This window comes from Cryptomeria japonica, chromosome 5, assembly GCF_030272615.1.
Source record: "Cryptomeria japonica chromosome 5, Sugi_1.0, whole genome shotgun sequence".
Lineage (NCBI taxonomy): Eukaryota > Viridiplantae > Streptophyta > Pinopsida > Cupressales > Cupressaceae > Cryptomeria > Cryptomeria japonica.
Genome location: NC_081409.1, coordinates 445,800,257 through 445,812,674, shown reverse-complemented (window position 1 = coordinate 445,812,674; position 12,418 = coordinate 445,800,257).

Genomic DNA, 12,418 nt, shown 5'->3' with positions numbered 1-12,418 from the left:
GAAAGGAATGAAGGTTGTCTCATTTCCTAGATACTTGTTCATGAAGTCTTTAGGAGGCCTTTAGTCATTCATCTTCAACATCAAATTGTGATTAAGCTTTATCCTTGGTTGGGTAGAAGTTTCACTATCAAGTCTTGTTACCCAAAATCTATCAATTGCTATATCTCACACATTAATCAAAATCTCTATGTGTAATGCCCTACTAGGAACCCCAACGGAAAACCCACAACAAGGGTGAAACAATTTTTTTTAAAAGTATAAACATATTAAGTGCATTAATAACAATGTTTGCACAACAATAACACAAGCAGAAGACTTACACCATAATTCCTTAAGGTTTACCAACAAAGAATAAAACCAAAATTTAAATTCAACAATTAAGATTAATCCAACAATCCATCAAAACTCATAGATCATATTAAGCCATATGTAATAACAGATTACACCTTTGAAAGATTGAAAGGATATAATATAATTTCTCTTCAATAAGAATTTACACATATCATAAAGGAAACTAATAAATAACATTCCAAACTTAGGATTACATTGCTCTTCCAATACATGGCTCTCAATATACATATAAAGATACAACTTACCCAAATAAAAGGTTACATAAGATCATGATACAATAACCACATAGGTCTCCAAATAACAATAATCTCCAAACATGAGATAAAGCTTTAGCCATGAACCACAGGAACACCTGTGAAGCCAATCCTCGCATGAAGGTACTAACAAGAAAATCCGATGGGAAGTGGCACTACCACCCAACCATGTGATCCCAAAATGGAAATCACCCCACCATGCTAGGAGATAGCAGAGGACCCTCAAGCAAGCAAAAGCATGACATGGTCGATAGAATAATACGACTCCATGACAACACAATATGACTCCACAATATCTGGGTGACTCAACATCACAAGACACAAGTGACTTGACATCACAAAACACAAGTGAACCTAAAGAGAGAGTATCATCACATAGCTTATGATGGTTACCATGGTCGGCCTCCATAGGTCCCGACCCCCATCCCGGGTTTATCCTGGTAACCTTTCCTGAACCTCCAGCTCCAACTAAGTCTCATGCGGACCCTACCAGCCTTTCGTGAAGACAAGGTGGTCGATTTGCCAATCCAGGCCTTCTCACTATATTATGAGACCTGTACAAGCACTCACCTATGCACAAGGTACAATATATTATTTAATGTTATGAACTACCCACCTAATCAATTAATTAGATTATCACTTATTATCTAACTTTCGATGGGTTATCTTGCCAACCACTTTGGGTGCGACCCCCACTTGAAAGCCACTCTCTCAAAGGAAACTAAGGAAACATGGTCACTCCACGAGGACCCTATGGTGAAGTAGACAACCATAACATCACTATCCAAAAACAAGTGGTCAAAACAAGGACATACTAACTCTTGGTTAACCATAAGGCAAAGATACTACATGGTTAAGACAATGAAGTCATCATATATCACTTGTTCAAAGGTACCAAATATGCCACCACAGGATGTCTGAACCATAGAACAAAAATAACTCAATTATAACTCTTTGCAAGGAAAGCTAATTTCACTAAGTCCGCACTCAAACAATCTTTGAGAAAATCAACATCATAAGCACTTGCAAATTCATTGATTGAAAATTAAATAAAACTGTTCTACGACATTCACATCTATTCAATTTCCAAATCAATATTTCATTAAAATAAAATTCACATTAAATATTCAACCGAATAAAACATGAATTCATAATAGGCATTTTAATTCATTTCCATAATATATACAAATTTACCTATTTAAATTACTAATTCATGCCTTGATCTCCATAAGTAAAATTATTAAACCACATAATAAAATCACTTTGAAAAATACTATTTTAATTTAACATTAAAAAACCAACTTTAAAAATAATTCATTTTATCCAAATAAATTTCACAGCACATAAAAAGGTTGTACCGCGAAGGGTACATGGTCATGCAGGGGCTAAGGCCAACCTGCGGTAGTGCTGCTGCCGAGCCAGTAGGCACTACCTGTCGATAGTACTGTTGCCGATCGGTAGTAGGCCTACCAACTGGTAGTTCTGCTACTGCCGGTAGCGCTTGCTACCGGTTGGTAGCACACTAGTACCAACTGGTAGCAGTCCTATCGACTGGTAGCACTGCTACCATTTGGTAGCAGTCCTACTGACCGGTAGTGCTGCTACCGTGTAGCAGTACTGTCGATCGGTAGTACTGCTACCTATGGGTAGCAGACACTACCGACTCGCGTGGTGGGATTAGCTCGCCATGGGGTAAGGTAAGGTCATCTAATAAAATAAATTCATACTTCCATTGCATTTAAAATCAATATGATACAAAATTGATTTAACATAAAAATGATTCATTCCCTAGTCATTTCACGGGCACACACACACACAGTGCCAAAATCCATATTACAAAGGGGGTATTTACCAATAAGGTAAATGGTGAAATAAAATCACACAAGAACCTAATAAATAACGATCTAGGCAACAATAGAAGAATTCAATAGGTAGGAGAAGGGTTAAGATAAATTTCCTTACTTCCATACACAAGAAGAATTCCTTGCATCTAGCAAAAGGCAATAACCAATTTTTGCCAACATAAACCCCAAATCTTGGGCAATTAGATACCAGAAAGCACACAACAACCTAAATCTAATTCCTTCTATTCCCAATAGAAGAGGTAATTCAAGAAGTTGATTTTCAAGAACAAAAACACACAACAAATAGAGAAATGAACCATTTCTTTCCTATAAGAAAATATATTATATACGTTTCACAAAATCAACAATAACAGGCACTCTTTCTTCCATTCCAATCATTCCACAAGAATCTACAAGAGATTTGCATTTTTTAACACACAGGAAGCAACTAAAATATTCAAATCTAAATTTCAAACAAGAAGAGATTATCCAACCTTGAAGAAAACTAGCAAGAAAAATGATGGAAGAATACCAGTCCTTGCAAACCAAATCAAATTCCAGCTCCTCTTTCAGAATGGTTTTCCAAATTTCTCTTCCAAATTTTCCACCTCCTTCATTCCAATGAATTTCCAGGAATATATGGGGAAAATAATTCCAACCTAAACTTTCTAGGTTAAAAGTTTCCTCCACCAATCAGATTAAATTATTTAAAAAGTAAAAAGCAATCAGATTTACTCTTTTTCCAAAAACAATTCTTTTCCAATAAATAAAATACAAAAGTCAATGGAAAGGTAAAAAGAAAATATTTTTATTTTTATTTCATTTCCTTTTTCACAATACTTTTCTTCAACATAAGCATTTAAAACTTAAATGGCTAGGCAATTATTTATTTCCTTCCACAAAATATATTAATGCAACTTTACACAATAAAATAAGTCATTTAACCATTTAATCTACCAATCATTAATTAAATGAATAATCTCACAGCATATTAATTAACTAATTATGCCAACATAGAAATAGCATCATCTACTCAATTAAATAACCATTTAAATAAACATAAACACGCACAATGAAGGATGATCAAATGATGACTCACAAATGACCAAACCAAAGCACTATGACTCGCATACCAGCCAGACAGAAAGACAATCGACTGACAACACTCACACGAGTGTAACTGCAAGTCAAGTTAGGGTCCAACAACTATCTCCTCCACTCCCATTGGACATATAAGGCACGCTCACACCTGTGAAGTCAGGTGGAGTCGATACCCTGTACCTACCCGACACTAGTATCTGTAATGCCCTGCACCAAAGAACCGCACGCTCACACCTGTGAAGTCAGGTGGAGTCGATACCCTGTACCTACCTGATACTAGTATCTGTAATGTCCTGCACCAAAGAACCAGACTTGCATATAAACAAATATATATATACAAACATGACACACACACCGATGAAAGAGAATCGCGACATTCCCTATCTCACTAGAGTGAGTGAAGGAAAGTCATCCCCTCACATCCCAATACACTTGCAAACATGCAACATATGAATAACACATTGCACATATAAGGTAAGAGTATCAGTCCATGATTATGATCCATAAAATAACATTAATCATAAGCACTGAGATACTGCATAAAATCATACACCACAAATCCAGATAAAGCATGAAATAACATTGCATAAAATCTGAATCAATATACAATAAAGTTCCACTGAAGTCAATCAAAAACATACAAAAAGAGTCTGATCAAGGAGGGGTACTACACTAAGTCATTATGGATACCTAGTTGGTCATGTGGCTAGTGAAAAATCCATTATTATGCTTTAGCGGTGCTGTAATTGTCATACCCAAGTAGGTTTCATTACTTACAAGTTAAGGGAAGAAAATAAAATAAAAAAGTGTTATGTCAATCTCAAGGCAAAACAAAAAAAATGATATATTACTGAAATATCACGCATACAAGTGCGATAAAAAAAGCTTGACTATGGGAACATGCAAGTAACTCCATCAAGGCTATGGACACTTGTTGGAAATGGAGCAATATTTTAGAGATTATAGTGTATAACCTCGTCAACCCTAAAATCTTGTTGGAAGCGATGCTCTATCTAGGTTGCTTTTGAAGTCAAAATAACTCACGTAGCTAGCCACATAGGATTCCAAGGCTCTTTGATGGATATAAGAGTCAGAATAAACTTAATTGCACACACATGGGCAAAAGAAGATCAAAATTTCAAGAATTGATGGAGAAGTTTTCTGCACCTCCATTCATAAATCCTAGTTACATAGTGTGTTAGGTTGGATGGTCTAAGTCTTTTGAGAATGGATTGAACTCCTATCTTTGAAGCGTTTCACACCTTTAATCCAATTAGTGCATTTGCAAATGAAAGACACACACACTCATCCTTGTTTGAATAGGAACTACATTTTTGTCATGCATCCTGCATTAGCATAACTCATATCAAAAATTCATAGTCTCCACTGCATTATGCATCATCATGTTGTCATCATAGGTCTTTATTCTTGGGGGCATAACTGAAAAAATCAATCAAAAACATTCAGATGAAGTCTTGAAAAAATCAATCAAAAACATTCAGATAAACTCTTGAAAAAATCAATCAAAAACATTCAGATAAAATCCTAAAAAAATCAATAAAAAACATTCAGATAAAGTCCTAAAAAAATCAGTCAAAAACAAACTAAAAAATCCAAAAATCAATAAAAAATGCCAACATACCAAAAACATTTGAAAACCATAAAAATACCAAAACATTCGAAAGAGTCCTGAGAAAATACCAAAAACATTCAAATACGATCTTGAAAAAAAGAACAAAAACAATCAAAAATACCACAAACCCAAAACATCAAAAATTTCAAAAATCCAAAAAAATAAAAAAAATCAATCAAAACAAATTAAAAATCCAAAACCATAAAAAACTAGCAATAAAATGTCTCGCAAGAATCAAATATCCTAGCAGCTATCTAGCAAACACTTCACACTAAGTCAAACAAAGGATACAACTATCTTGTCAAAACATTTGCAATCAAACTGATCAATGATCTAATCTATCGAATTATCAGACTATCAATGCAATCAACATCTTGTCTTAAATAGAATCGGTACACTCGAAACCAGACAGATCAGTCTTATACAAGGTACAAAACTTCTCAAACCAGACATTATCAAAATCACATCAAACATATCAAAGCAAAGGCACAGTCAGTCTAACTACTGAGTGTTGTCTATTTTGGTTGACTCTTTTTATCAAATTGGTGAAGATCATTACCTTTAGCTACTCAAGGATGTCCAAAAGTGACTAGAGAAGCCATCATGGGCATGATCCTTTTCTTTGTTTGTTGTTTGTGGTTTGAACCAATGAAGTTATGGGGTAATTACTCTAGTGGGTGTCTATGATAGGAGCATTCAGCTTGTGAATGCCACACATACCTCGATCCCTAGTGTAATTCCCAAAATGGAGGGTTCAATCCTTATCTGTTAAGTGTTTGTTTCTTTGCAATGAGATATCTATACATCTTGGTTCCTCATACCCTGGTGTAATAAGCTCCATTGTTATACAATAAGGCTCAATGATGAAAATGTATTTCACTATGAATAAAGACAAGAAGACTATTCATCATCAATCATATCATTTCATTTTTATAATCTCATCATGATGATTGTCTCTTCATATCATTCTCTCATCAAGAATTTTTCTACTTGATCATTCTTTCCAATCTTTCTTTCATCTAACATGATCTCTCTCATCACTTCATTTCAATCTTTTCATCTATAATTCTATCATTTTATCATATCAACTATTCTATCTATCGATCAATTATTCCTCACCTTCATCTATAATTGGCTTTTAGCTACTCAAGGATTTTTATCTATCTTCATCTTATATAGGGTGTATCCTTCCTGAAACCAGATGTTTTTGACCTATCATTTGTCGTATACAGGATGCATCCTTCCTGAAACCAGACACAGTCATCTATATTTGTCTTATACAGGATGTATCCTTCCTGAAACCAGTCAGATTAGTCTTATACAAGATGTATCCTTCCTGAAACCAGACATTCTGATCATTTTTTTGTCTTATACAGGATGTGTCCTTCCTAAAACTAGACTTTATCTTTATCTTATCAATCCAATCAATATTATCATTCAATAAGTCTACAAATCATTCTAACCATTTCTTTTCTGTAATCAAACTCATTCATGTCATAAATTAATCATTCTTCATTGTTCATCTAACATTCTTCATCTTTTGAGAGATCATTCATGCCTTCAATGCACAAACAATCTCTCGAGGGGGCATTATACCCTAGTATCATAGAGACATACTAGGGCAAAATTTTTCATTTTCTTTGAAACAATGTCATTTAGACATTGTCTCAAAGAGGGGCAAATGTAGACACCTAAAAATGTCTCATTAATTCTACACTAATTATTTATCTATTTAATTAAGTAATTCTTTAATTATTTGATTAAACTAACTGCTTCTTCTAATCATCACCCTTCAACACTTCTAGTTATTCTATTTCTATTCTCAAATCATTTTAATCAGCTAACCCAACTCAATTATTAATTAAATATAAATTATTTAATTAATTATGATTTATTCCTTAATTAAATAATTTTTATTATTTAATTAATTCTATTTCTTAAGGTTAAATAATTTCATTTAAATTATTTAAATTAATTAATTAAATTCCTCCGATTCCCCAAATTCCAATTCCAATTAATTCCATCTAATTTCATTTCTCTCAAATTCTCATTTCTCCCAAGTTCGAATTTGAAATGATTTCATCTAATTTCATATTTTCAAATTCACATTTCACCAAATCTGAATTTCAGTTAATTTCATGTGCATTTCAACATTCGAATGACCAAATTCAAATCCAAATTGAAAATGAAAATCAAATTCAATTTCAAATTCCTACAACTACAACACATGCTAAAATCAGAACTGATTGATCAAATCAGTTGTCTAATCAGTTAACTCAGTTAACTCATCAATCATCCTTTTAAACTCAAAATCAACTTTTTATGACTGATCCATCAATTAAGTGATCTCCCCAATCTATTCAGTCTACTAATCAATCAAATGAGTTTACTAATCCATCTATTCAATTCACTCTCCAATCAGTCTAGTTCATTGTTCAATCAAATTAGTTAACAAATCAATCAACTATATTAACTGATCAATCAATTTTAGTTGTCTCCCAATCAACACTTGACTTCTATTTCTCACCCCCTTTGTGTTGAAAATATATAAATTAAACATCATTTTCTCATTTCAATCTAGATTTAGAGAATCATAGAATCATATTCTTCAAACAATTGTCTAATATATGCAGGAATCCCAGTGCAATACCTGAGAGCCACCTACAAGCACAATTCAAAGAAGCACAATGGAAGCCACGATGCAGGATGAGGGAGTTTCATTTATTTGAATCTATTCTTAACTTGTGTTAATTTCTATTGGTTTATGTTTGAAATTGCTTTGATAGTTAAGGATTTGGTGTTTCATCCTTGTTTCCTATTTCTGCATTAATGATTTTTAAGCATGAAACAACCTCCTTCATAATCTTATATGGTCTATCCAACTAGATAAACTATCCATGCACCCTGCTCAAAACATACCTAACAATTTCATCTTCAAGTTCCAGAATATCCAGAATGTCGGTAAACCCTAAATCCACAATATGCTGGTATTTAGGTTTAATCTTTCCAGATTCTCCCATTAGCTCATTCATGTACATGCTCTTAATATCAGTCATTCCTAAATCCTCAATATGACAGTGAATGTAAGCTCTTACATCTTTGACATACATGACTCCTTCTGAGACACAGGAAAAAGCGCTAACCGAATCGCCCAGGGTAGCAACATGTGGATATCGCTTGAAAATTGACCTATGACAGTCCTTGACCTCAACTACAATCAGATTTGCAACAAATATAGGCATAGATGATGATCCTGCTTCCATGATTGAAGATAAATACCTGTGAATAGCTACCGGTGAAAAATCCTAAAGACCTCTTCCAATCGCTGGTGAAATCGTTCAAGATGATATCGATCAATATGAATCGCCTTAGAGTTCCTCTGAATCTCTTTGAATGCAAAGTGATAAAAAATGAATTGAATTCAACCTTTTATCCTCCAAGAAACCCTAATCCTTCATTGACATCAATTACTTCTGGTGGAAGATACTGGATCTCGATCAAACATCTTCATGCCAGATAAGCTTCTCCAATGTCTGGAACATCTTCCAGAACCTCTTCTCGAGGCATATACAATATCTTCATGAATTTTCCTACCCTAAGGCATCTACCTTAGTTACCGGATGAGCTTCCTATTGGTGCAGGAGCAACCTTCTCTACCAGTTGAGTAACCAGTGCATTTCCATCTGCTAATTGTTCTTCTGACTTCCTGACCCATCTCTAGGTACGATCTTACTAGATGTCATTAAACTTCTCTTTTCCTTTCTCATTTGATCCTTCATTACCAACCGGTGGATTTATTCTTCTACAGAACTTAGCAATATGTCCAACCTCATTACATGCATAACATGTAACATTGTTCATTTGAATTTCTTTGTTAAAACTAGTGTAATTGCTTGACCTGCACTGATTAGCCATATGTCCAAATTTTCCACATGCATAACATTTAACATTTATTCTGAAATCTTCTATCTTGTGACCATACTTATTATATTTAGAACATTGACTGGGAGCAGAATTAGGGTTTTGATTTGCTCCATTTCTACATTGCCTGGCCATGTGACCAAATTTATTACAAACAAAGTATCTACCATTAAATTATAAGCATTAAACTGCCTTACCGTTGCCTTATGATTTTGATCTTCATTTGCAGTACCAGAACTTTGTCCTTGTTCAAATCCAAGTCAACTAGAATCTCCATTTTGCCTTTGTCTCTTCAATAACTCATCTAGCTGTGCTGAACTAATCTTGATTTTTTCTTTAAACTCACTTGCAATAGTTAAATCATCTCTTAGAATTATCATTTGTCTCTCAATTTCTTGTTCATTACTCTGGATTGTACTAAATTAGTTCTCAACATATCATTCTCATGAACCAACCTTCCACATTTTTCAAATTTGTTTTTCAGAGAAAGAATAGGATTTTCTTCCTTTTTCTTCTGGTCCTCAATCTCTTTAAACATCCTCATAGTTATATCTTGCATTTCATTCCTCATAACCATATTCTCCTGACTCAACTTCAAACATCTCTCATTAAGTGCATCTTTCTCATCATTATCCTAATTCTGCAAAAGTTCCTTCTTCCTAGCCTGAACAAATGACAACCTCTCCTGTAGGACAAGAATGAATTCCTGAGAAGAATTCAACTCATCTTGTAGCTTCAAGTTCTTCATCCTTTCAAAATCATAATCTTCAAGTGCCACCTAAATTTGCTTCTCCAAACTCATATCCATGGATTCTAGATTTAGGATCTTCCTCAAGTTGTTAAATTTCTTCCAAGGCACAAGGTTGTGATACCAATTGTTGGAATCCAAGAACACTGAGAGGGGGGGGGGGTGAATTAGTGTTCTACCAGAATGATCAATTTTAACCTTATTAAAACATTCATACACCAACAGGTAATCAGTACATATATAATTCAAAGAAGTAAAGCAACAAAAAAGCCAATCACATAAATGAATACCATAACACACAAAATTATACGTGGAAAACCTTAAAGAGGAAAAACCACTGTGGGATTTGTGATCCACAATATCAGTCCACTGGCCATATGAAGAGATATTACAAAATATAGGGGCCTGCACTTGCAGGAAGGCTTACAGCCTAGAGCACACTGCTCAATCACAAAAGGAGCCTCACTAACTACATACAAATCTAGACTACAATCTGAAGAAATGACTGAACTGTAGTGATAACATCTTCTATGCCAGAATATAGTTCTGATTAAACTCTATCTGTTTTGGTTTGAAACCCTAAACCCTTTACCTAAATAACCTTTACATAAGTATCCTCACATACATGATCTCTCTCATATATTTCACATCTCCTTTTCATTCCATATATCAAAATGATCTAACCAACTGACCTATATACCCTTTACAATTCATCATGCCTTATGTCGACTTACAAAGATAATTACAATATGAATATACATGTCGGATCAATAACATAAATACATGAATATTAAAAACAATTGCCGATTCTAGATCCAAAAGATGTCAGCCTCTAATACCGATAACCTAATTCTAAACCATGTCGGCCTGCATTGCCGGTAACCAAAGAAATTCTTCCAACCTGCTAGTGCCGGTGCTAGTGAAGTGTCTGTGAAGTGCCCATCGATACATAACTGAATCAAAATATGAAGCGGGAATATGTTGCCATGTTTCCATCAATGACAATATATTGAAACCAACCAATTGAGTGTCAATTGCCAACAATGTCAACACCGCTTGGCTTCCTGGAAAAGGGAAAAGAGGAGCCCGAACACTACGAGTTGTTCTTCCACATGGACACAGGGAGGGAAAAAATCCTTGCACAGGAAATGACTAAGGCCCGAGAAAATAAAAAGAAACTAACCCCCCGAAAGGGTACATGAGACTTAGAGTCTACATGAAGAAAGCTAGAGAAGAGAGTTTTTCTCTGAAAAATTCATTGAGTTGTGTAAGGAAAAAATGGAGTAGGTAAGGAAGGAAATTTTTGAATTAACTAAGAGAGAGTTAGAATTAGAAGTAGAAGCAACCACAACATCTTTGAATGCCAAAGTTCATAAAATCAAATCGCAAGTAGTAGTTATTGTAGCTGTTGAAGGAAATAAAAAAGGTGCTAGATTATGTATGTCAGTGGCTCTACAACAATTGGCATTTGAATCTAAAGAGGCAAAGAAAGAGGTTGAAGAAATGAGAGAAGAATATCAAAAGGCAAGGTATTCAAATCGGATCAAGTAAAGGCAATTGTTGTAGGCATTGAGAGTAAATTGCAAGAGGCTTTAAAGGAGGCTGAGGCAACTAAAGTGACAAAGACAATAGCAATTGAGAGAAGAAAAGTACTCGCTGAGAAATCAAATGCTACTCGAGCTTTTACTTCAAATTATGGTGTTGGGATCATAATTTGACAAAATGAGCATGATACTTCTAGGTCATTCATACAATAAATCGATTCACTCCAAATCTAAGGTAACGAATATAAAGATTTATTCCTTTGGACAACTACAGGGTGTAGAATCTATTAATGCCTATGTTTCTCGAACAAACATCTCATTCCCAATACACTCTTTTTGCAAAATTTGAATAGTAACTTATTGAAGAGAGTACTTTCTTAGATTCAAATATAACAAATAGTATGGGTTTAAGGATTGAAGGCATACAATTTATAAACAACGGTTTAGTCATGCCCTTCAGAAATATATTGTGACAAAAAAATTATTAATATAAATATTCTTCTCAAATCTATAAAACTTAATGATCATTTTCATAATTCACTTTACATCATATAGGTAAAACTATTTGGGTAAAGAAATATTGGACATTTGTAGAATTGGGAGAAACTAATTGAGTGAAGGGTATCTTATTATTTTGGCATCCATTACATATACTAGTTCTATGCGATAAGTCTAGAGATGAGAAGGAAAAATTCAAATTTCCATACTTAAGAGAAAAAAGTTCCCATGGGAGCCAAAAACTCAACAGCAAGCCTTAGTGCATACACAACCAACGAACTCAACTGGAAAACAAAGAGATAATCTTAATACACAATTGAAGATTGGAATACATTGATAGAGGAATGAGAAAGGATATATAAAGAAATTATGAATATTAAAACAATCATTTAGTAACCAAAGAACATAAAAGTAAAGATAATATGTGATCAAGGAACATATCACACTTTCACAACACAAGTAACAAAAATTTACATTAAGGCATAGATTTCATATGTGAATAGTTGTGTACCTTCAATTTATAC